Raw genomic sequence first — 22,548 nt, forward strand, 5'->3', positions numbered from 1 at the left:
AGCAAACTACGAAGAGTTCGTTCATGCAAATCTACATTTGTCTCTTCGTAAGTTGTTTAGTTTGTTTATGGACTAAAGACTAATGTTTTATCATAAAGCTTCAAACAGACAAGGAGGAATGACTGAACGTTTCAACTTTTTTATTAATGAATAAGCACTTACAAGCAAGAGTCTTCATGAGACTTTATTACATCAAAAGTACAAAATAAAGACTACAACTCTTCTTATGGGCACCATTAACAACAAACTCCCACTTGACTCAAAGAAGATGTGTGTAGTCCTTCATGCCTAATCCCTCTCGATGTTGGTCGAAGACCTTGTTCGCTAGGGCCTTGGTGAATGGATCTGCTAGGTTGTCCATCATTGAGATCTTCTTCACACTCACATCTCAGCGCTGCACGATCTCTCGAATCAAATGGTATTTCCTCTGAATATGTTTAGAGTGCTTATGGCTTCGAGGTTCCTTTGAGTTAGCGACAGCCCCACTATTATCACAATAAAGGGTCATGGGCTCGGCGACAGCCCCACTAAGCCATACAGCCTCTTTGGATGCTTCACAAGCAGCCACATATTCTGCTTCCATTGTGGAGTCCGCAATGCAAGATTGCTTAATACTTCTCCACACAACAGCTCCACCATTAAGGATGAACACAGATCCTGAAGTGGATTTCCTGGAATCCTTATCCGCTTGAAAATCGGAGTCGGTATATCCCGTCATAGTCAGGTTAGTACCTCAATATGTAAGCATCAAGTTCCTAGTTCTTCGAAGATACTTGAGAACATGCTTAACAGCAATCCAGTGCTCGGGTCCAGGGTTGGATTGGAAACGGATAACTACGCCAACGGCGAAACATATATCAGGTCTAGTGAAAAGCATAACATACATGAGGCTTCCTACGGCAGAGGCGTAAGGAATTTTCCTCATGTCTTCAATCTCTTGTGCAGTCTTGGGAGACTGGTCCTTAGAGAGTGAGACTCTATGCCTAAAGGGTGTTTGGCCCTTCTTGGAGTCTTGCATTGAGAAGCGATCCATCACCTTATTAATATAAGATGTTTGAGAGAGCGACAGGGTCCGGTTTTTCCTATCTCGAAAGATTTGGATCCCCAGAATGTACGCGGCTTCTCCTAGATCCTTCATATCGAATTGCTTTGCCAGCCAGATCTTAACTTCAAATAACTTACCCACGTCATTACCAATGAGTAATATGTTACCGGTCGTTTTCGGGACACAGGAAAATAAAAAACGATTCAAGGCCGGCCGGGCTTTGCCGGCCGGAAGCCCAACGGGCCCCGGCCCACCAGGCCCGAGCGCCCCGACGCACCCACGGCCCGGCGCGGCCGGCGCGCGCACACCTGCGCCCCCGGCCCTGAGGCCCCCGGCCCAGTGGGCCTCAGCGCGCCCTATCGCGCCTGGCTCGCGCGCACCCTGCGCCCCGGCCTCCCGGCCCGCGCGCGCACTCCTGCGCCCCGGCCTCCCGGCCCGCGCACCCCGGCCTCCCGGCCCGCGCACCCCGGCCTCCCGGCCCGCGCACCCCGGCCTCCCGGCCTGAGCGCGCCTCGGCGCCCCGGCCGAGTGCCCCTGCTGCCTCGGCCGGGTGTCCCTGCCACCTCGGCCACCTCGGTCGAGCGCCTTCGCCAGCTCGGCCGCCTCGGCTGAGCGTCTTCGCCAGCTCGGCCACCTCGGCCGAGCGTCTTCGTCAGCTCGGCCACCTCGGCCGAGCGTCTACGCCAGTTCGGCCACCTCGGCCGAGCGTCTTCGTCAGCTCGGCCACCTCGGCCGAGCGTCTTCGCCAGATCGGCCATCTCGGCCGAACGTCTTCGCCATCTCGGCCGCCTCGGCTGAGCGTCTTCGCCAGATCGGCCGGGCACGCCCGCTGCCGAGCACGCCGCACCCGTCCAAGTCCCGCGCCTGGCACGCCCCGCGCCCATCCAGGCGACATGTCCCACGCGCCCTGCGCCCTCTTGGGCGTGAAGCCTCGCGTGCCTCGCTCCCGGCCACCCGGTGGGCCTCAAGGGGCCGGCCCAAGGCCTCCCCTCAAAAACTATAAATACCCCCCCCAGGGGAGGAAAAAAGAACGAATTGATACATTTTCGAAGAATACATACTTTCTCGAAAACAATACTTCTCTCCTCTAGAGAATTCTCTCGTGCTCTTGTGACATTCCAAGGGTGCGCACTCCTCTTCCCTCGGCTCAGAAACAAGGACCCCCCTGCATGAGAGGGAGCGCGCTCCCCTTCTGCGACCCGAGCTTCTGCAGTACACACTGCCCTCCAACTTCTCGGCCATTGAGCTAGAACTCCGAGCTACGAGCACGCGACCCCTCTAAAGTCTTCACTAGAAGCTACGAGCCGGGTCCTACTCTAAAGCCTTGGATTCCCACAGCCTCTGAGCCCAAGATAGCCCTCGATACACAAATTGAACTACGTTCTGACCTGATCCCGACTAAAGGGTACGTAGGCAGCCAACCTTTGGCACGGTCACACCCCCCAAAATACACCTCAGGGTTTGGAGGGTGCAGCTCGGTCTACGAGCTCCCGTTTTTGGCCCAGGCGCGATCACTTGGTCCGGCCTTGGATCGAACCACCCGAGGTATTTAATCGTTGTTCATTTTCGTGCGATAATATTTTGGCGCTAGAAGGAGGGGACTTCCCGACTTACACAGCCCGAAATCCCTTTTACAGCTCGACCCCTTTCTTCTCGACTCGAGAAAGACATGAGTGGTCAACCACCCGTTCGTTCTGAGGGCGTGAATAACCCCGAAAACGCAACCGCGGTGAAGAAATACTTCATGCGCTCCCGAGCGCAAGGCGACGAGGAGTCTCTCAACGACGAGAGCGACACTCCCTCGCCCCCTCCTCTTCAGGACAGTCGGGACGACCGCATCCTTGAAATGGAGGAGAAAATCCGCCAACTGAAGATAGCCAATGCAAGGTACCACCGCCAACTGGCGGGCAAGGCACCTGCACACGGCGCCCCCCACGGGGAATCTGAGGACCTCATGGACGAGGGACATGATTATGACCCCGACTATGAAGGCTTGGAAATTTCGGCGGACGTCGAGACTTCTCTCACCAAAGACGGGGAACTCCCTGTTGAGATCGAAGCCGGTCCGACGAAAACAAAAGCAATATCGGTCTCCTCTCAAGAAGAGACCTCCCGACGTTAAGCCCATGACCGACTCGGTCAAAGAGGCAATGTCAGGGAAGGTACAACGACTCGGCGAGTAAGGCGTGTAGCTCGAAGCTCACGCCCCTATACCGCCGGGCCGGATCTTAGAGATCGACTTACCGCCCAATGGAACGACCGTGGCGAAGACCTCCGAGAGAGGCTGAGCGCTCGTAAGGGTCAGAAGCATATGGCACCAATCAATGGGGACCCTCGCACGGCTCAAGGGTCGATTGAAAGGCGACAGGTGACTCCTCCTGAACAAGGAGTGACCCCCAACACTGGCCTTGACGTCGTCACCATGATTCACAACCTTCGTAATGAGGTGCATGACCTGCGTGAAGGCGGCTTGGCCAGTGATACATACGGGGTCGTAGAAGAACATTCCTCTCCCTTCACCACCCAAATCCTTGCTGAGGTGTGCACGGGAAACTTCAAACTCCTGAATCTCCCTCCATACAATGGGAAATCTGATCCCACGTATCACATCCAACATTACGAGACTTGGATGATGATGCAGGGCGTTTCACCTGGGGCTCTATGCCAAGCTTTTAGTTTTACCCTCACCGGACCCGGTTTCGAGTGGTTTAAGAATTTAAGACCAGGAAGCGTCCAATCACTCAAAGACCTGAAGGACATGTTCCTAGCACGATTTGCTACATCCATGGTCCAAAAGAAGACCAAGATGTACCTATGGTCGATCAGGCAATAGAATAACGAGTCCTTGAGACAGTATCTCACTCGATTCACCGCGGAATCGAACAAGGTCAACCGCTTTGACGACAGTGATGCAATTACAGCCATCATCGAGGGCTTGCGCATCGGAGACTTCCTAAAGTCCGTCGTCGGCAGAGTCCCTTCTACGATGGCCGAGTTAATGAACCGAGCCAAAACCTTTATGGGGGTAGAAGATTACCTCGACGGCCGCAGGAATGTCCACCAAAGCTCCCGCCGTCGAGATGAGTCCGACAGCGAGCCGAGTAACCCCCGCAAAAGGGTGAACAAGGGCGGTCAGGCTACCGATAGCCGGCCCCCTACGTCTCGAAAGCCGCGCCTTGCGAGCAATTTTAGAGACTACTCGGGTTACACACCCTTGAACGCCCCGGTAGAACAAATCTACGCTGTGGCGCGTGACAAGTTCGTCGCTCCGGCTCCAATAAGGGGCAACCCCGCATCTCACGACAGGTCCCGCTATTGCGAGTTCCACCGGGATTACGGTCACACGACCGCTCAATTCTTCCATCTTAGGAAACAAATTGAGACATTAATCCAGAAGGGAGAGCTCAAAGAGTTCGTCCTTCGTAGGAGCGGCAACCACCGTCGATAATAGGCCACAACCTGAGAAAGGTGGAGGGACCAATGCAAACGCCGACCGCACAGCGGTCACAGCTACGACTGATGCGCAACTCCACGTCGTCACCACCATACTAGGTGGCTTGCAAGACGGGGACTCAGCCCGGCAAAGGAAAAATCTCCTCAGAGCTGCCTCTCAAGAAGGCCTTGCCGGGCAGGTTAACCTCACCTACGAGGAAGCTCCGTCCGTACCTTACGAGATGATACAATTCACCAATGAAGAGGCCAAGCGAGTTGTGCACCCGCACAATGACGCTATAGTCCTCAAGGCCCAGGTGGCCAACAATTTGGTAAAAAGAGTTCTTATTGATAACGGCAGCGCAACCGATATAATCTTTAAGACCACCCTCGAGCGCATGAAGCTCGGGGGGCTCCGCCCTGTCCCAACTCAGACACCCCTGTTTGGGTTCACGGGAGAAAAGGTCATGACTGAAGGAATCATTGATTTACCAGTCACCTTCGGAACTGCCGGAGGCATCGAAGTCGTTCACATGGTCCCCTTTCTTGTGGTCGACCAGGAGTCGCCCTACAATGTTATCATTGGGCGACCCACGTTTAATAGACTAAGGGCTATCACGTCCAGTTATCACCTACTAGTGAAATTCCCCACCAAAGAGGGAATTGGCGTCATGGCCGGTGATCAAACCCAGGCGAGGATATGCTACGTCCAAGGCGTGGACGGCAAGCCCGCTGAAAAAAGGGTTAGCACGATCTACCAACTGGAAGACAACTACCCGTGTGATCAAAAAGACGCACGGCAACTCGGGGAATTAGACCCCCGCGACGATATCGAGAGGTTGAAAGTTGACACCCCCGATGATCTCACTTCGATCGTTCTCGACGAAGCTAAACCTGACCAGGTAGTAAAGATCGGTGCACAACTCCCTCTCGCCATCAAAACTCAACTCGCGTCCTTCCTTCGGGAGTTTAAGGATGTCTTTTCATGGACACATGCAGACATGCCCGGCATAGACCCCGATGTGATTGTGCACCGATTGAATGACGATAAAACTATCGCTGAAAAGGTACAAGCTAGACATGCGTTCAACCCTGAACGATACCTAGCGATAAACGAGGAAGTCGAAAAACTTCTCTCCACTGGTTTCATCCGAGAAGCCAAGTACCCAAAGTGGGTGGCCAATGTGGTCATGGTCAAAAAGCCCAACGGGAAGTGGCGCATTTGCATAGATTACAAAGATCTTAACAAAGCCTGCCTGAAAGATTGCTTTCCACTCCCACGCATCGAACAACTGGTCGACGCCACGGCAGGACATGAACTCCTACGTTTCATGGACGCCTACTCGGGCTATAACCAGATACGAATGCACGAGCCCGATCAGATCAAGACAACCTTTGTCACTGATCGCGGCCTCTACTGCTACAAGGTCATGCCTTTCGGCCTTAAGAATGCAGGAGCTACTTACCAACGATTGGTAAACCGGATCTTTGCCGACCTAATCGGCAAGACCATGGAAGTGTACGTGGACGACATGCTCGTTAAAAGCCTACTGGCTACCAACCATGTAGACAACCTGAGGGAGATGTTCTTAATCCTCCGCCGGTACAAAATGAAGCTCAACCCCAACAAATGTGTGTTCGGGGTCGAGTCCGGGAAGTTCCTAGGCTACATAGTTAGCCGTCGAGGTATCGAAGTGAACCCCGAGAAAATCAAGGCACTCCTTGACATGAAGTCTCCGCGACGTGTCAAGGAAGTCCAAAGTCTGACCGATCGGATTGTCGCCCTTTCGCGTTTTGTGGCCAAAGCAACCGACAAGTGTCAACCGTTCTTCAAAGCAATAAAGAAGACGGACGGCTTTGAATGGACGGACGAGTGCGAGAAGGCCTTCCAAGAAATGAAGGCCTACTTCGGGACACCTCCGTTCCTCTCCAAGCCAAAGGAAGGCGAGACGCTCGACGTTTACCTCGCCGTCTCCAAACGAGCTGTGAGCGCTGTGTTGATCCGTGAAGAAGATAAGGCGCAATGGCCCATCTTCTACGTAAGCAAAGCCCTACTTGACGCCGAAACGCGTTATATAGAGATAGAGAAGCTCTCTCTTGCTCTCCTCGTAGCCGCCAAAAAACTACGCCCCTACTTCCAGGCTCACCCAATCGTTGTCCGAACCGGACACCCAATCGGTAAGGCTCTTCAAAAGGGAACATCGACTCGCATGGCGGTCTGGTCCCAAGAATTGAGCGAGTACGGGATTGAGTTTCATCCGAGGCCGGCAATAAAGGCTCAAGCCTTAGCCGATTTAGTGGCAGAATTCTCCTACACTCCTGACATGGGAAGAGCAGAAGACGGCTCGACCGACGACTTGCCGGCTCGAAAGAGAAAGGTCGACCCTACGGGTCCCATCTGGGAACTACACGTAGACGGAGCATCTAATGCCCAAGGAACTGGCGCCGGCGTGATTTTGACAAATCCCGATCGGGAAAAGTTACGCTACGCCCTCCACTACGGATTCCATGCCTCAAACAATGAGGCCGAGTACGAAGCCCTCATCGTAGGGCTAGAGCTCGCTCAAAAGCTCAACGTACAGAATTTACGAATACACTGTGACTCGCAGTTAATCGTAAATCAGGTAAAAGGCGACTACGTTGCCAAAGAACCTAACATGATCGCCTACTTGGCAAAGACAAATGCCAAGCTAGATGCCTTCTCCTGGTTCGAGATCATCCAGATCCCACGAGAAGAGAACTCCGAGGCTGATGCCTTAGCTCGCCTCGGATCCGGTATCACCGAAGACGCCATCGTCGCTATCGACTACTTCACCAAGTGGGTCGAAGCCGAGCCTCTGGCCAGGATCACCGAGGCCAACACTACGAACTTCATCTGGAAGTCCATAATATGCCGCCACCGCATCCCCGCGTCAATCGTGACCGATAACGGCGCGCAGTTCGACAACGCGAGGGTTAGAGAGATCTGCGCCCAACTAGGGATAAGCAAGACATTCTCATCCCCGCGACATCCACAGGCTAATGGCCAAGTGGAAGCCGTCAACAAGACGATTAAAAGCAACCTCAAGAAAAAGCTCGAAGCCAAAAAAGGCGCTTGGGCTGAAGAATTGCCTTTCATCCTATGGGCCTATCGAACGACCGTTCGAAATGCCACCGGAGAGACCCCCTTCTCCCTAGCCTTTGGGGTTGAGGCGGTGGTCCCCGTGGAAATGGAAGTCCCCACCTATCGGGTTGACACTTTCGACGAAAAAGAAAATGATGAAGCCATGCGCCTCGAACTGGATCTAATCGACGAGAAAAGATCCGAGGCTCTCACCAGACTCGCTACGCAAAAGCGAAAGGTCGAGAGATACTACAACGCCAAAGTCAAAAGGCAGATCTTCGCCGTCGGTAGCCTTGTACTCAGACGCGTGTTCCAGAACACCCAAGTGCATGGCGCCGGAGTCCTAGGCCCAAATTGGGAAGGACCGTGTAGAGTCCGACAAGTCATACACGACGGGACCTACTACATCGAACACATGGACGGAACTCCAATCCGGCACCCGTGGAACACCGAACACTTGAGGCAGTACCACCAGTGATCAAGTCCCCTCATTATTGCTCTGATTTCCCTTATTCAATAAAGGCTATGTGCCACTGTTCAAGGATGTTCCCCGTTAGCAAAAATCAATAAATAAAGTTTGCGGTCTTTTTTACCCACTTTATAAAAAAAAAAAAAGTTTTTAGTCATCACGGCACGGCATGTAAACTAAAAACTTGGGGGGCTAATGGGTCCTGCGACATACACTCAAGAATTCACGGCCAAAATAAATAAATAAAAAAAAGGTAAAAACCTTAAGCTCCCCACTTCTGGGATGAGGCTTAGGTTGACCTAACTTGACGAGCTCGGTCGCTCACCAGAGCAAGCTCAACGAGGCCGGCATCGAGTCGAGCTCGCTCCTCGTGCCCAATTCGCTCCTCGAGTCGAGCTCGCCCCTCATGTCGAGCTCGCTCCTTGAGTCCAGTTCGCTCCTCGAGTCGAGCTCGCTCCTCGTGGAGAATTCGCTCCTCGAGTCGAGCTTGCTCCTCAAGACGAGCACGCTCCTTGAGTCCAGCTCGCTCCTCAAGTCGAGCTCGCTCCTCGAGTCCAGTTCGCTCCTCGAGTCGAGCTCGCTCCTCAAGTCGAGCTCGCTCCTTGAGTCCAGTTTGCTCCTCGAGTCGAGCTCGCTCCTCAAGTCGAGCTCGCTCTTTGAGTCCAGTTCGCTCCTCGAGTCGAGCTCGCTCCTCGAGCCCAGTTCGCTCTTCGAGTCGAGCTCGCTCCTCAAATCGAGCTCGCTCCTCAAGCCCAGCTCGCTCCTCAAGTCGAGCTCGCTCCTTGAGTCTAGTTCGCTCCTCGAGTTGAGCTCGCTCCTCGAGACGAGCTCCGAGTCCGCAAAACCGACTGGCACTCCTCGCGCCAAACCTACGCGTCTCCTCGAGTCGAGCTCGCTCTTTGAGTCGAGCTCCGAGTCTACGAGTCGACTGATACTCCTCGTACCGACTCTTAAAAAAAAAGGGGAAGAAAAACCTTAAGCCCCCCACTCACGGGAGACAAAGGCTTAAGAAGCTCGGGCCCCAGACGGCCCATCAGGCTTACGGGTCCGAGAAAAGACGTCGGCCTAACCCGACGCACACGCGTTCGCTCACTCCAGGGTGAGCGGGCCCAAAAGACGTCGGTCTAACCCGACGCACCCGCGTTCGCTCACTCCGGGGTCAGCGGGCCCAAAAGACGTCGGCCTAACCCGACGCACAAGGCCTAAGTCCCCCACGGGGATACAGACTTAGGAAGCTCGGACCCCGACGGCCTTTCGTGCATACAGGTTCGAGTAAAACGTCGGCCTTCCCGGCGTGCCGTAAGACGCGTAAAGGCGCAGGTGAAAGACGTCTTCCGAGACGCATGTAAGTCGCGTAAAGGTGCTGCCTCAAACCCGAAAAAAGGCCAAATTTGAGCCAAACAAAGGTTCGCTAGCCTCAGGGCACGAACACCAAAAGACGCCGGCCTAACCCGGGGCATGTGGTTTGAGTAAAAGACGCCGGCCTAACCCGGCACAACCGCGTTCGCTCACCCCAGGGTGAGCGGGCCCAAAAGACGTCGGCCTAACCCGACGCACCCGCGTTCGCTCACTCCAGGGTGAGCGGGCCCAAAAGACGTCGGCCTAACCCGACACACCCGCGTTCGCTCACTCCAGGGTGAGCGGGCCCAAAAGACGTCGGCCTAACCCGACGCACCCGCGTTCGCTCACTCCATGGTGAGCGGGCCCAAAAGACGTCGGCCTAACCCAACACACCCGCGTTCGCTCACTCCAGGGTGAGCGGGCCCAAAAGACGTCGGCCTAACCCGACGCACCCGCTCTCGCTCACTCCAGGGTGAGCGGGCCCAAAAAAGACGCCGGACTAACTCGGCGCACCTACGTTCCGACGCTCAAGGACGCGAACACTAAAATGACGGCGGCCTAACCCGGCGCACCTACGTTCCGACGCTCAAGGGCGCGAACACTAAAAAGACGCCGGCCTAACCCGGCGCACCTACGTTCCGACGCTCAAGGGCGCGAACACTAAAAAGACGCCGGCCTAACCCGGCGCACCTACGTTCCGACGCTCAAGGGCGCGAACAATAAAATGACGCCGGCCTAACCCGGCGCACCTACGTTCCGACACTCAAGGGCGCGAACACTAAAAAGACGCCGGCCTAACCCGACGCACCTACGTTCCGACGCTCAAGGGCGCGAACACTAAAAAAGACGCCGGCCTAACCCGGCGCACCTACGTTCCGACGCTCAAGGCGCGAACACTAAAAAGACACCGACCTAACCCGGCGCACCTACGTTCCGACGTTCAAGGGCGCGAACCCAAAGACGCCGGCCTAACCCGGCGAGCTCGGTCGCTCATACAGCGCGAGCTGAAAGACGCCGGCCTAACCCGGCGAGCTCGTCGCTTAAAAGCACGGGCTCCAAAAGACGCCGGCCCAACCCGGTGCGACACGCATGTCCAGTCGCCGAAAGCACGGACGCAGAGCCCCCGGGAACTACCCGGTACGACCTCTTCGATCGTCGGAAGGCGCGAAGTGAAGTCACTGGGCCACGGCCACATTAGGCACGCTGAATCGTCGGCCTAACCCGACAGGACAATACCACCATTCAAACGCGGGTCGGCCAATCGCCTAGTTGGGCGCGAATACCCCCACCGAACGTTTAAACGACGACGAGTTGTAACGACGAAATGGGCGGAGGACGAATCCCAGCTAAGGACGCAGAACCTGCCAAAACTATTGGCAAGGATACAAGCCCTTCGGGCCGCGATTAGCCCACAAAGAAGGCGTACACGAGTGAAAATTACTCGAAAAAACGAGATAGGCATTCAACATGAAAGCAACGAAAATATCTCATAAATAAAAAGAGCCACGGCTCCAATAAACACGTGCTGAACAAAAAGTGCGTGAAAAATAAATAAAATCCTAGAAAAAAGGAAAAGAAAGCAAAGCGCTAAACATACGCGCTGAAAAAGAAAGCCACTCGGCTCAAGGAGCGCCCTCATCCAGCAGGGGGAACAAGGTGTCGAAGAAGTCGAAAGTGACCCCCCGGGCCTCGTTCTCGGTCGCGGTCGCGTCTCGACATTCCACCGCTCCGGCACGACGGGCTTCCTCGGTCCCTATGTCGTAGTCATCCTGCAAGTCGGACGCTCTTCGCTCCGCTTCAGCAAGCTGGGACGAGAGTCGAGCGTTTTCATCCGCCAGAGAGTCGCGCTCGCGCTCTGCCCTAACACGCACCGCTTCGCTCGAGGTAAGCTGGCGGTGCGACGTCTCCAAGGCATCGGATCGAGCGTCCAGTTGCCTCCGAAGGTCGATAACCTCAGTGCGAAAAATCTCCGCTGACCGGGTCGCCACCTCGCAAGCTCGCCGTTCTTCGGTGAGCTCGCCCGCCATCTTGGCCACTGACAGTTGGGCTCTGTCGCACTGGCCTTGTGCGATCTGGAGTTCCACCCTGGCCTCACGAAGCTGGTCTCGAAGCGTCTCGGTCTCCGCCCCCGGGTGCGAACCTCGCTCGACCTGAGCCAACCTAGCCTTCGTCCGGGCGAGCTCCTCCTGAGATGCCCCTAAGCGCCGGATGAAGTAATGCAAAATCCTGTTGCTTCGCACGGCCCTCGCATACGCATGCGACGACAAAGAAGCAAGGGTTAAAACTAAAACCTACGCTTATAACGAAACAGACGGAAGTACCGACCCTCTGAGCGTCGGTAACCCCCGCCTGGAAGAAGGCGATGTCGCCCTTCGACACCACGCCCTTCCACCAGGATAGTGGGGATCCCTCGAGGTGGCGGAAACAATCCCCTCGAGCCTCTACCGCCTCCAGCTCCACCGCCGAGTTCACCCTCTTGGGTTCGGAGCGTTCGTCGGGAGGTGCCGATGTCGAAGCCCTCTTCAAGGAAGCCCGAGACTCCGGTTTGACTAGACCGGCAGTCTCGACGTGCTCTCCCTTCGCCTTGCGGTCAGCGACCCTAGAGCGAATCTCCGCCATTGACTCAGGGTCCCGAGAAGCGAGGGCCAGCCTCCTAGCTCGCCTCCTTGCAGCTACGCAAAACAAAGTGGCGAAGGTCAGGTTCTTGTCAAGACAAAAAGTTTTACAAAACCGTAAAGCTACCTCGAGAAGCAGGAGCGACTGGTTGAGCCACGGGACTCGGGGGCCTGCTTGCCCGGAGCGCCTCCTCGGTGCCCAAAGCAAAGGGCGGGAACCACCAGGTGAGTGTCATCAGCTGGGGGGAACGGAACCGCTCGCCAGCCTTGAGGGCTTCCGACATCCCCGATATTTCTCTCACAAAGGGGAGCTCCGCTGCCCCCTCGTCCGTTGGAAAATCGGCCAGACGGCCGAAGCGGAGTGGCGCCTCGCCAAAAGCGTCCGAGGTGACCCACACCCACGCCCGGCGGCTAGGCGGGTCACAATCTTCGACTGGCCTCACATTGCCCCGAGCACGGGCCATATGAAATCCCGGCTGCCCCGGCGCCGGGAAGACGGCGACCAGGTTACGGAAGTCGTCCACGGTCATGGCACGCTGCGTCTGGCAGTGCCACTCCATGAAATGTGTAGCCAACAGGCGATAGAACGCTGGGCTCATCTGACATGCATGGACCCCTAGCCGGGTCAGGATCTGCTGGACATCGTGGGGAACGGGAGATGCAACCCGCAGACAAGACTCTCGATCGTCACGGCCGCATACCCGTCCCTGGGGCGGGAGGGCCTGTCCTCGGGGGCAGGTCTAAGCAATCCCACCAAGGGAGGAATACTATACGTCTCCCGAAGCATGCTGAAGACTCGGGAAGTGAGCGTGCTCGCAGCGTCGACTCCCCTGCAGTCGAAGCCGACGGGGGAGACAGAGTCGCCTGCTCCGTACATACGAGTCCTCTCCAGCGATCGGGCATAAGTGTAGCCCGAAGCCTCCGCGGACTCGAGGGCCGGCCATGCCGTCGCCAACACCTCGCCATCATGTTTCTCCTTCCCCCTCGCGGGAGGAGCCTCCGAGTCCTCTTCAGGAGCCTCCGAGCCCGACCCTTGGGGATCGTCGGAGTAAATCTCGTCCAAGAAATATTCGGACGGCACTATCGCAAGCTCAACACCCGAGGCGTCCAAGTTAGACGTACGGGGGAGCTCGACACTCACCACCGCATCACCCCGCTGCTCGAGCAGGGGGGCGTCAAAGGCCGCATCGCGGGAGACCAGGTTGATCACCAACCTTGACGAACGCAGGTCCTTGGACCCCTCGTCCTCCCCTTTGGGGCCGCACATAGTAGGTGGGCCGCTCCCGGTCCCCGCCAGCTCGGCGATCGCCGCGGCATCGGTCTCCAACTCCGCGAGCCATTGGTCGGCCGCGCCAGAGTCTTCCTCGACAAAGATGGGAATCCCGTCGAGTTCCTCAAAGGGATCCTTGGCCGCCCCCCAAAAATTTGGGAGAGGGCAGGTAGGGTCAACCTCGGGATCATCGACATGGGAAACAGGCTCACTCCCCATTAAGAAAAAGGAAAAAAGTCAACTGCCCGGGGGAAATTTCAAATTCAAAGGAATTTTCCGATTACCCGCAGGCCGCCAGTGTGAACAGAGAGAGCGGGGACTCTTCTATTTATAGAGAGGAAGGAGCAAACTGTTGTCGCAGTTTTTCGGACAACAATTTAGGAGTCGCAGACGGTTAGACCCAAGGCCGGACCAAGTGGTCTCGTCTCGACTCGAGCGTGTCGGGCTTGGTATCCCAAGCCGTCCCTTAGCCGTAGATGATCTCTATCTCGTCCAAGCACCTGAAACGTGAACAGAAAGGTGTGAACTACAAAGGGGAAACAGAGGGGTTGCCTCTGTTTACCTCTCCGACGCTCAACATTAGTAGGATTGAGGTGGTTTGTAGAGGGTTTAGTGTTTAGAGGTCGAGACTTGAGAGAAACGAGCGAGGTACGAGTTCGACAGCATTTCAGCACTCAAATTCGGATTACCTGGGTCGAGGGAGAGACCCTCGTATTTATAGGCGGCCAAGAGGCGTTTGAGGAACCCCTTGGCCGAGGGCCGGCCTTGGAGGGCCGGCCTTGGAGCGCCGGCCGTGGAGGGCCGGCCTTGGAGCGTCGGCCGAGGAGGGCCGGCCTTGGAGCGCCGGCCGAGGAGGGCCGGCCTTGGAGCGCCGGCCGAGGAGGGCCGGTCTTGGAGCGCCGGCCGAGGAGGGCCGGTCTTGGAGCGCCGGCCGAGGAGGGCCGGCCTTGGAGCGCCGGCCGAGGAGGGCCGGTCTTGGAGCGCCGGCCGAGGAGGGCCGGTCTTGGAGCGCCGGCCGAGGAGGGCCGGCCTTGGAGCGCCGGCCGAGGAGGGCCGGCCTTGGAGCACCGGCCGAGGAGGGCCGGCCTTGGGGCGCCGGCCGAGGAGGGCCGGTCTTGGGGCGCCGGCCGAGGAGGGCCGGCCTTGGAGCGCCGGCCGAGGAGGGCCGGCCTTGGAGCGCCGGCCGTGGAGGGCCGGCCTTGGAGCGCCGGTCCTGGAGGGCCGGCCTTGGAGAGCCGGCCGTGGGGAGCCGGCCACGACGAGTGCCGGCCCCGGACGAGTGCCGGGCTCAGGACGGCCGCCAGCGTGGCCGTCGTCGATCTACCGGACCGAGACGGACCGGTAACATTAGCCCCCCGAGTTTATCATCGATTGTAAATCGCGTGGTAAACTCAGAGTCCGACGTTGGCCCATCGGAGAAGCCCGCCGTCAAGAGGTATGCTCCGACGTCCTTTCATGTTGTTTTTATTATTATATTTTTGTCGATCGTGCTCGCTTCGTTATTCGCGCCCATGGACCCCATTGACCCGGGATGTGGGACCGTTGACGATGGCTTACACGACTTGTTTGAGGAAAACCACGTGGATTTGGATGCTTTTTGGGCTCAATTTTCTCCCCCATCAACACCACCCGACACACGACACTCATCGCATTCGTTCAACGCTATTGAGATGACCGGGGAGGATCTTTCACTGGTTGAAGCGTGGCTGGCCGACGAGGGTGAGGGCGCGCGTGCCGGAGACGGCCAGCGCCGGCAGGAGAGCGCCGGCCTGATGGCACCAGCCGCCGGGGACAGCCGGGCCGACCAACACGAGGTCGGCCTGGCCGAGGGACGCGCCATGGAGGCCGCGCGCGCGGGGCCGACCACGCAGGAGACCGGCGGCGCTGTGCAGGCCGCCACCAACGCCGAGGGAGCCGCGCCTGGCTGGGTCGGCGCCGTCTGCGCTGGACCCAGCCCCGGGGTCGCGCCAGAAGAGTCGCGCGCGACGATCCCGACCGGGGAGCACGCCGACCAGGCAGAGGGGGCCAACGCCGGCGTGGAGGAGGCCGAGCCCGGCCGAGTCGGCGCCGTCTGGGGCGAACCCAGACTTGGGGGAGACGTCCCTAGTCCCGGGGGGGCCGAGCCGGTCGTGGAGGACGCGGGCGACGCGTCCGGCGAGGCCGACGCCGGCGAGGACGCGCTGGAGCAGAGGAGCGCCGCCCGGGGCGGCGTTGGCATCAGGGGGGACCCCACCCCCTCGGGTGGGGCTGCGCTGCAGGTGGTCGGCGGCCATGGGAGCCCAGGCGGGTCGGCCCCAGCCGGGCTGGAGCGCGTCTACGACGGGGGAGCGCCGCCGGCGGCGGCCGACGCTGCAGGTGGGGTCGGCGGTGCCGGACAGGAGGAGTGCCGGCCGCCCAACGCCGGAGAGGAAGAGGCGGCCATCGTGGTGGCCCTACAAACCCTAGGGCCCAATGGGCCGGGCCTAGGTGATGAGACTGCAGCCGGCCGGGAGTCGGGCCGGGCCGACGTGCGCGAGGAGGGCCCAACCGGCCGAAGGCCGGACAGGGCCGCTGGGCGACAGGCGCGCGAGGAGGACCCAGCAACCCGCGAGCTGGGCCGGGCCGGCGGGCAGGACGCGCCTGGGCTGAACGCCGGGACGCCCGGGCAAGCCTCAAACGCCGGAGACTCGACTGGCCGAGAGCCGGGCCGGGCCGACGGGCCTGGCGCGTGCGCCGAAGGCCGGAGGTCGCCGGGGCCGCGCGTGGAGGAGCCACCTAGCCAGGAGGCGGGCTGGGTCCTCGGGCTTGACGCGCACGCAGGAGAGGACGTCGCCGGCCACAGGACGAGCCGGCCCGATGACAGTGACCCGGCCGGCCGGCAGCCGGTCGAGCGCCCGGGGACCGCCCCGGACTCCGGGCACTCCGGCGACTCGTCGAGCCGTCGTGCAGCACCCGCGGCGAAGGGACTTTCCTCTACTGCGCAGGAGGAAACGCGGACCTCGTCCTTCCCGGTAGGAGAGTCAGCCGTGCGGGGTAACTTTGACTGCTCGGGCGTCGATGTCCCGAGCCTGATCTCCATCGTCAGCTTCAAGAGCCTCAGGAAGCGCTACAGCATCCCGAACTCTGTGTCAATCCTCAGACCGTTGCCTGACGATCTTCCGTCCCGCCCTCGAAGGGGGTACGCCGCGGTCCACGAGGCGAGCCTCCGCGGTGGGCTAAGGTTGCCTTTCCAGCCGGTTATCCAGGAGTTGCTAGTTCGACTGGGGGTGCACGCCTTACAGATGTCTCCGGCCTTCTATCGGGTGGTCGCAGCGTGCCACATGATGCTTTACCGGGCGAAGAAGAGGGCTGTCACCGCCGACGACATCCAGGACCTCATGACGATACGAGGGGTGCCGGGAAAGCCGGGCTTCTACCAAGCGCTACATCACAAGCGCTTCGTCATCGTCAGCAACGTTAATTCGAAGCACCGATATCCTTGGATATGGGTATCCGAATCAGCCTTCGGGGTCGCGCCTCTCTTCTTTAGTCTTGCGGCTGATTTTCCACCTATGGGCGATATCGAAAGCTCTGAGCTTCACGCGGTGATCAGGGCGCTCCCGGAATCGAGGCGACAAGGACCGCACTTCGAGTCCCCATACCTAATGGCAAGGACTGGGTGGTTCCCGCCTGGAGACGACGCCCTTCCGAGCTCGGGCCTCGCCGCGGAGGCTACGGAGGACCCCGAATCAGAGGCGGGGGGCTCGTCTGCTCCTCCCCCTGACGTGGGGGGTACCAACCGCACACAAGCTTCTAGTTAATGTATATTCCATTGTATTGCACTCTAACCTGTCACCTCTTCATCTTTTTCAGATACGATGACCCGACGACACCGACCACACACGCAGGCACCGAGGGTGGCGCCCGACGCCGAGGCCGTGATCGCGGCTCAACCACAAGCTAAGGCCCGCCATGGGGGGGCTTCCAACGCGGGCGAGGACCGAGGCGAACTCCTCGAATAAGCGACCGTTGTCGACGATCCTTCCCAGCTCGTCCTCCGGCCACAAGCGCGCTCATACGTCGGCGACGCCAGATGGCATGGAGTCGATGCTCCTGGCGGAGGCGGCGGAGCTGAGGGACCGATGCTCTCAGGGGATCCTTGAAACCTCACTACGGGATTTCAAGAGTCTCCTGACGGTGAGCGACCTTGAGCATTTCCAGAGCGGGATCGGCGACGCCCGAAAGGTATGACTCGCTTGTTTTCCTCATTTGCGATTTGTTGTGCTTATTTCGATTACATGTACGTTGTTTACTTCCACAGATGCTCGCGCGCCAAGAACGGAGCGACCGCATTCTCCGGGACTTGTTGCGTCGCATGCAGATCATGGAAAAAGACAAGGAGGATACAGCGGCCGCCCATGCCGCTGCCTTGGCGGGGGCCCGCCCCGTCCAAGAGTTCCAAGCGCTTGAGGAGGAACTAAAGCGAGCTCGTGAGAAGGCGGCGGCCGAGAAGGTGTCTCGGGAGAAGGCTGAGCAGGCGGCCGAGACTTTCTTAGGGGAGACCAAGAAACTCCAGGCGGCCCTCTCGAGCCGAGATGAAGAACTGAACATCGTCCACGCCCGATTGTTGGCAAGCGAGATCTCCCTGGTCAGGGCCGAGAGAGAGAGGGAAACCCTGCGGGCGGAGGTGCAGACCCTCATCGAGGAGAAGGACGACGCCGTGCGATCGAAGACAGAGTTGGAGGAGGACTGGGATCTCTCGCTAGAGGTGGCTCGTTACGAGGTGGCCATGCGGGTCAAGGATGCGACTGCGGAGGAGAACACGTCTCGAGGGATCACATTTTCCTTCTTCGACGCCATGTTTCCTCCCTTGGAGGACGAGCTGCCGGAGGACGACCTGCCTCCCGAAGTCCCTGCGGAGGCCGCCCAGTCATCAAACTGTCGGTCCGGTGGAGGAGTCGTTGGCGGGTCGGGCGCCCCTCACCTTGAGGACGACGAAGAGCAGGTCGATTATGGCTCGGAGTGACCGAGTTCTCTCTGGTTTTTTCGCGCACTTGTTTAGCGCTTGCTTTCTTTCGGATTCTTGCTATGTTTGCGTCGTACTTTCGTATTTTTCTTATTGGGTTGTTTATGCAATATCGTTTTGCTTTAATTGAAGCTTTCTTTTCATTGTGCGTCTTATTTTCTCGACTTGCTACACTTAGTGTAATCGATCCTGCGCAATTTGAATGGTGCGTGTCTTACGAGCCCGGCTTACTATGCTTAGCGTAACCGGTTGGCACGGCTTACTGCCGCGTTTGGCGGCGAAGTTTCCCGCGGATGCTAGCTAGACCAGTTTTATCCGGCGGGTGTGATTTCCGGCCATCCATTTGTGACTCGCTGCCTATCGGCGTGCGCGAGCTGGGTGGCCGTCGCGCTTATCCTCCGGCGAGTACGCTACCTATCGGCGTGCGTATCGGGATGGGTTTGCAGCTCCCAGTGAGCGCGGTACTCGTTGGTACGCGTGTCACGTTTTGGGTTTTGGCTGCCGAGATCGACAATCCGGTGCGCGGACCTGATCCATCGATGCCTTGCCGCCTATCGGTGCGCAAGGTGCATCGGTGCACGAGAGGGTCGCAGTAAAAGACGTGCGAGGCCGGAGGTCCGGTGCGCGGATCCAACTCATCGACGTTTCGCTATCTCTCGGCATACGGCCTCGACCCGTGCGAGAGCGTCGCACGAGGAGGGTACGAAGTCGGAGATCCGGTGCGCGGATCCGATTTACGGGTGTTTTGTTACCGCTTGGCGCGTGGAAAGTGGAGTAAGCGAGCTCGTTACTCTCGCATTATCCCCCTTAGCCCCCCGAGTTTCTTGGGTGCTCGTAGAGGAGGCTAGAAACTAAGATACAATGTTTTGAAGTGAAATGTAATTCATTAAATTATCGAAATGGTTCAAAAAATTACACCCCAGGCCTTTGGCCAAACTTGAAATTTAAGATTGACTTTGCTAGAATCGAAAGTTACATGAGAACAACAAAGCGTAAAAATGGACGAATGAACATTTATTGATAATATTGCCGGAGATGCTCCGCATTCCACGGGTGTGTGAACACGAGTCCCTCCATGTTTTCGAGCTCGTATGTGCCATTGTGGATGGCTCGGCGCACACGGTACGGGCCTTCCCAGGTGGGGCCTAGAACTCCCGCACCTTGCACTTTGGTGTTTTGGAACACCCTTCGAAGGACGAGGCTTCCGTCGGCGAACTTCCGCAGCTTGATCTTCGAGTTGTAGTACTTCTCGACCTTCCTCTTCTGCGCAGCAAGCCGGGTAAGTGCGTCCGCCCTCCTTTCGTCTATGAGGTCTAGCTCGAGCCTGATCGCGTCGTCGTTGGCGGCTTCGTCGTACTCCTCGATGCGCAAGGTTGGCAGCTTGATCTCGACGGGTACCACAGCCTCGACGCCGAACGCGAGAGCGAAATGGGTTTCGCCGGTCGCGTTTCGGGCGGTGGTGCGGTATGCCCATAAGACCATGGGGAGCTCGTCAGCCCAAGCCCCCTTTCTTGCCTCCAGCTTCTTCTTCAGGTTCTCCTTGATCGTCTTATTCACCGCCTCGACCTGACCGTTGGCTTGGGGATGGCGGGGAGAGGAGAAAGTCTTGCTAATGCCAAGCTGTTCGCACATTTCTCGGAGGCGCGCATTGTCGAATTGTTTTCCGTTGTCGGTTACAATTGACGCAGGGATCCCGAAGCGGCAGATGATGTTTTTCCAAATGAAGCTTGTCGTGTTCGCCTCGGTGATCTTTGCTAGCGGTTCAGCCTCTACCCACTTCGTGAAGTAATCGATAGCCACGATCGCGTGCTTGTATTGTCTCGGGGCCGTGGGTAGCTCGCCGATGAGGTCGATTCCCCACTTCGCGAAAGGTCGCGGCACGATAATCGGACACAAAGGGGCCGGTGCTTGGCGCGGAATGTGGGCGAACCTTTGGCACTTGTCACACTTCTTGGCCCACTCGTGGGAGTTCTTTTTCAAGGTTGGCCAGAAATATCCAAGTCTTAGCAGCTTCAATGCCAAAGATTGCCCGGCGGCGTGGTTACCGCACACCCCCTCGTGCACCTCGTGGAGTGCTTTCCTCGCCTCCACCTCGGTCAGGCAACGGAGAAGGGGCATGGAGTAGCCTCTCTTGAACAAACTATCCTCCCTCATCGTGTACTTTGGGGCTAGGCTTCTCAGCTTTCTAGCTTCCTCTTTATCCTCGGGGACGACTCATCGTTTAAGGAATTCCACGAGCGGGGTCATCCATGAGGGAGGCGGAGTCTCGTCAATGACCCCTACGTCGCCTCTCGAGACGTAGGGTCGGGTCAACACTTCGATCGGGACGCTGCCCTCGCCTTCCTCGTCTATCCCAGACGCGAGGCGAGCTAGGGCGTCGGCGTCAACGTTCGCCTCTCGAGGGACCTGGACGATCTCGAACCACGACAGGGCCTCCGAGTTCTTTTGGGCCTTGGACAAGTAGGCGATCATGTGTGGCTCCTTTGCGGCGTAGTCGCCCCAACAATCAGAGCCTCGTACTCTGCCTCGTTGTTGGAAGCCTTGAACTCGAACCGCAGGGCGTACCTCAGCTTTTCCCTATCGGGATTTGTGAGCACAACGCCGGCGCCAGCCCCTCGGGCGTTTGACGCGCCATCCACGTGCAAGTCCCAGACCGGCCCTATCGGGTCGTTGGTTCTCTTTCTTGACGACTCGCTATGGTCGTCCTCCTTGTCTTCCGCGGTCTTACTTCTTTCGTCGCCCTCGTTGGTTGGGGGCGCGCTTGTGAACTCGGCGATGAAGTCGGCGAGGGCCTGACCCTTAATGGCGGTTCTCGGTTGGAACTCGACCCCGTACTCGCCCAGCTCTTGGGACCATATCGCCATTCGAGAGGAGGTCCCTTTTTGAAGGGCCTTCTCAATGGGATGCCCTGAGCGGACCACGATGGGGTGCGCCTGGAAGTAGGGCCGGAGCTTTCTCGCGCTCATGACGAGGGCGAGGGATAGCCTCTCGATCTCGGGGTATCGAGTTTCGGCGTCGAGGAGCGCCTTGCTGACGTAGTAGACCGGCCATTGCACCTTGTCTTCTTTGCGTATGAGGACCGCGCTCACGGCCCTATCGGAAACCGCGAGGTAGAGGAACAAGGTTTCGCCATTCTTTGGCTTCGCGAGGAACGGGGGGGAGGTGAAATAGGCTTTCATATCTCGGAATGCTTCCTCGCATTCCTCCGTCCATACGAACCCGTCGGTCTTTTTTAGTGCCTTGAAGAACGGTTGGCACCTATCAGTGGCTTTGGAAACGAATCGCGTCAGGGCGGCGATCCTTCCCGTCAAGCTTTGAACTTCTTTGACCTTTTGTGGCGACCTCATCTCTAAGATCGCCTTAATCTTCTCAGGGTTGGCCTCGATCCCGCGGCGGCTCACCATGTAGCCCAGAAACTTTCCAGACTCGACCCCGAAAGCGCACTTGTTGGGGTTAAGCTTCATCTTGTAGCGCCGCAGAATCATGAACATTTCCCTAAGGTCTCGAACGTGGTCGCGGGCTTTGAGGCTTTTGACAAGCATGTCATCCACGTAGACCTCCATAGTCTTGCCAATTTGATTGGCGAACATGCGGTTCACCAACCTTTGATACGTTGCTCCCGCGTTTTTGAGGCCAAAGGGCATGACCTTGTAACAGTAGAGTCCGCGGTTCGTAACAAAGGTGGTCTTGATCTGATCCGGCTCGTGCATGCGGATCTGGTTGTAACCTGAATAGGCGTCCATGAAGCTCAGCAACTCGTGGCCCGCCGTGGCGTCCACGAGCTGCTCGATCCTCGGGAGAGGGAAGCTGTCTTTCGGGCAGGCTTTGTTGAGATCTTTGTAATCGATACAGATCCGCCACTTCCCGTTTGGCTTCTTGACCATCACCACGTTGGACACCCACTTGGGGTGCTCCGCCTCCCTGATGAAGTCGGCGGCGAGAAGTTTGTCAACTTCTTCACCAATGGCTTGGTACCTCTCCCCACTGAACGCCCGTCGCGGTTGAACGCGCTCGGCCACTCTCTTGTCGTCGTTGAGACGATGAACCATGATCTCGGGGTCGATCCCCGGCATGTCGGCGTGTGTCCACGCAAAGACATCTTTTTGCTCTCGGAGGAAAGCGGCGAGCTCGATTCGGGTCTCAGACGGGAGTTGGGCGCCTACCTTGACCACTTGGTCAGGTTTGGCGTCGTCCAACACGACAGGAACGAGGTCGTCCGGTGTCTCCACCTTTCGACGCTCGACTTCGTCCCTTTGGTCTAGCTCTCCGAAGGTGCCTCCTTCCTCTAA

Source organism: Urtica dioica, chromosome 6 (genome assembly GCF_054948205.1).
Source record: "Urtica dioica subsp. dioica isolate 48M chromosome 6, U.dioica_male_clone48M_v1_H2, whole genome shotgun sequence".
NCBI classification, from domain to species: Eukaryota; Viridiplantae; Streptophyta; class Magnoliopsida; order Rosales; family Urticaceae; genus Urtica; species Urtica dioica.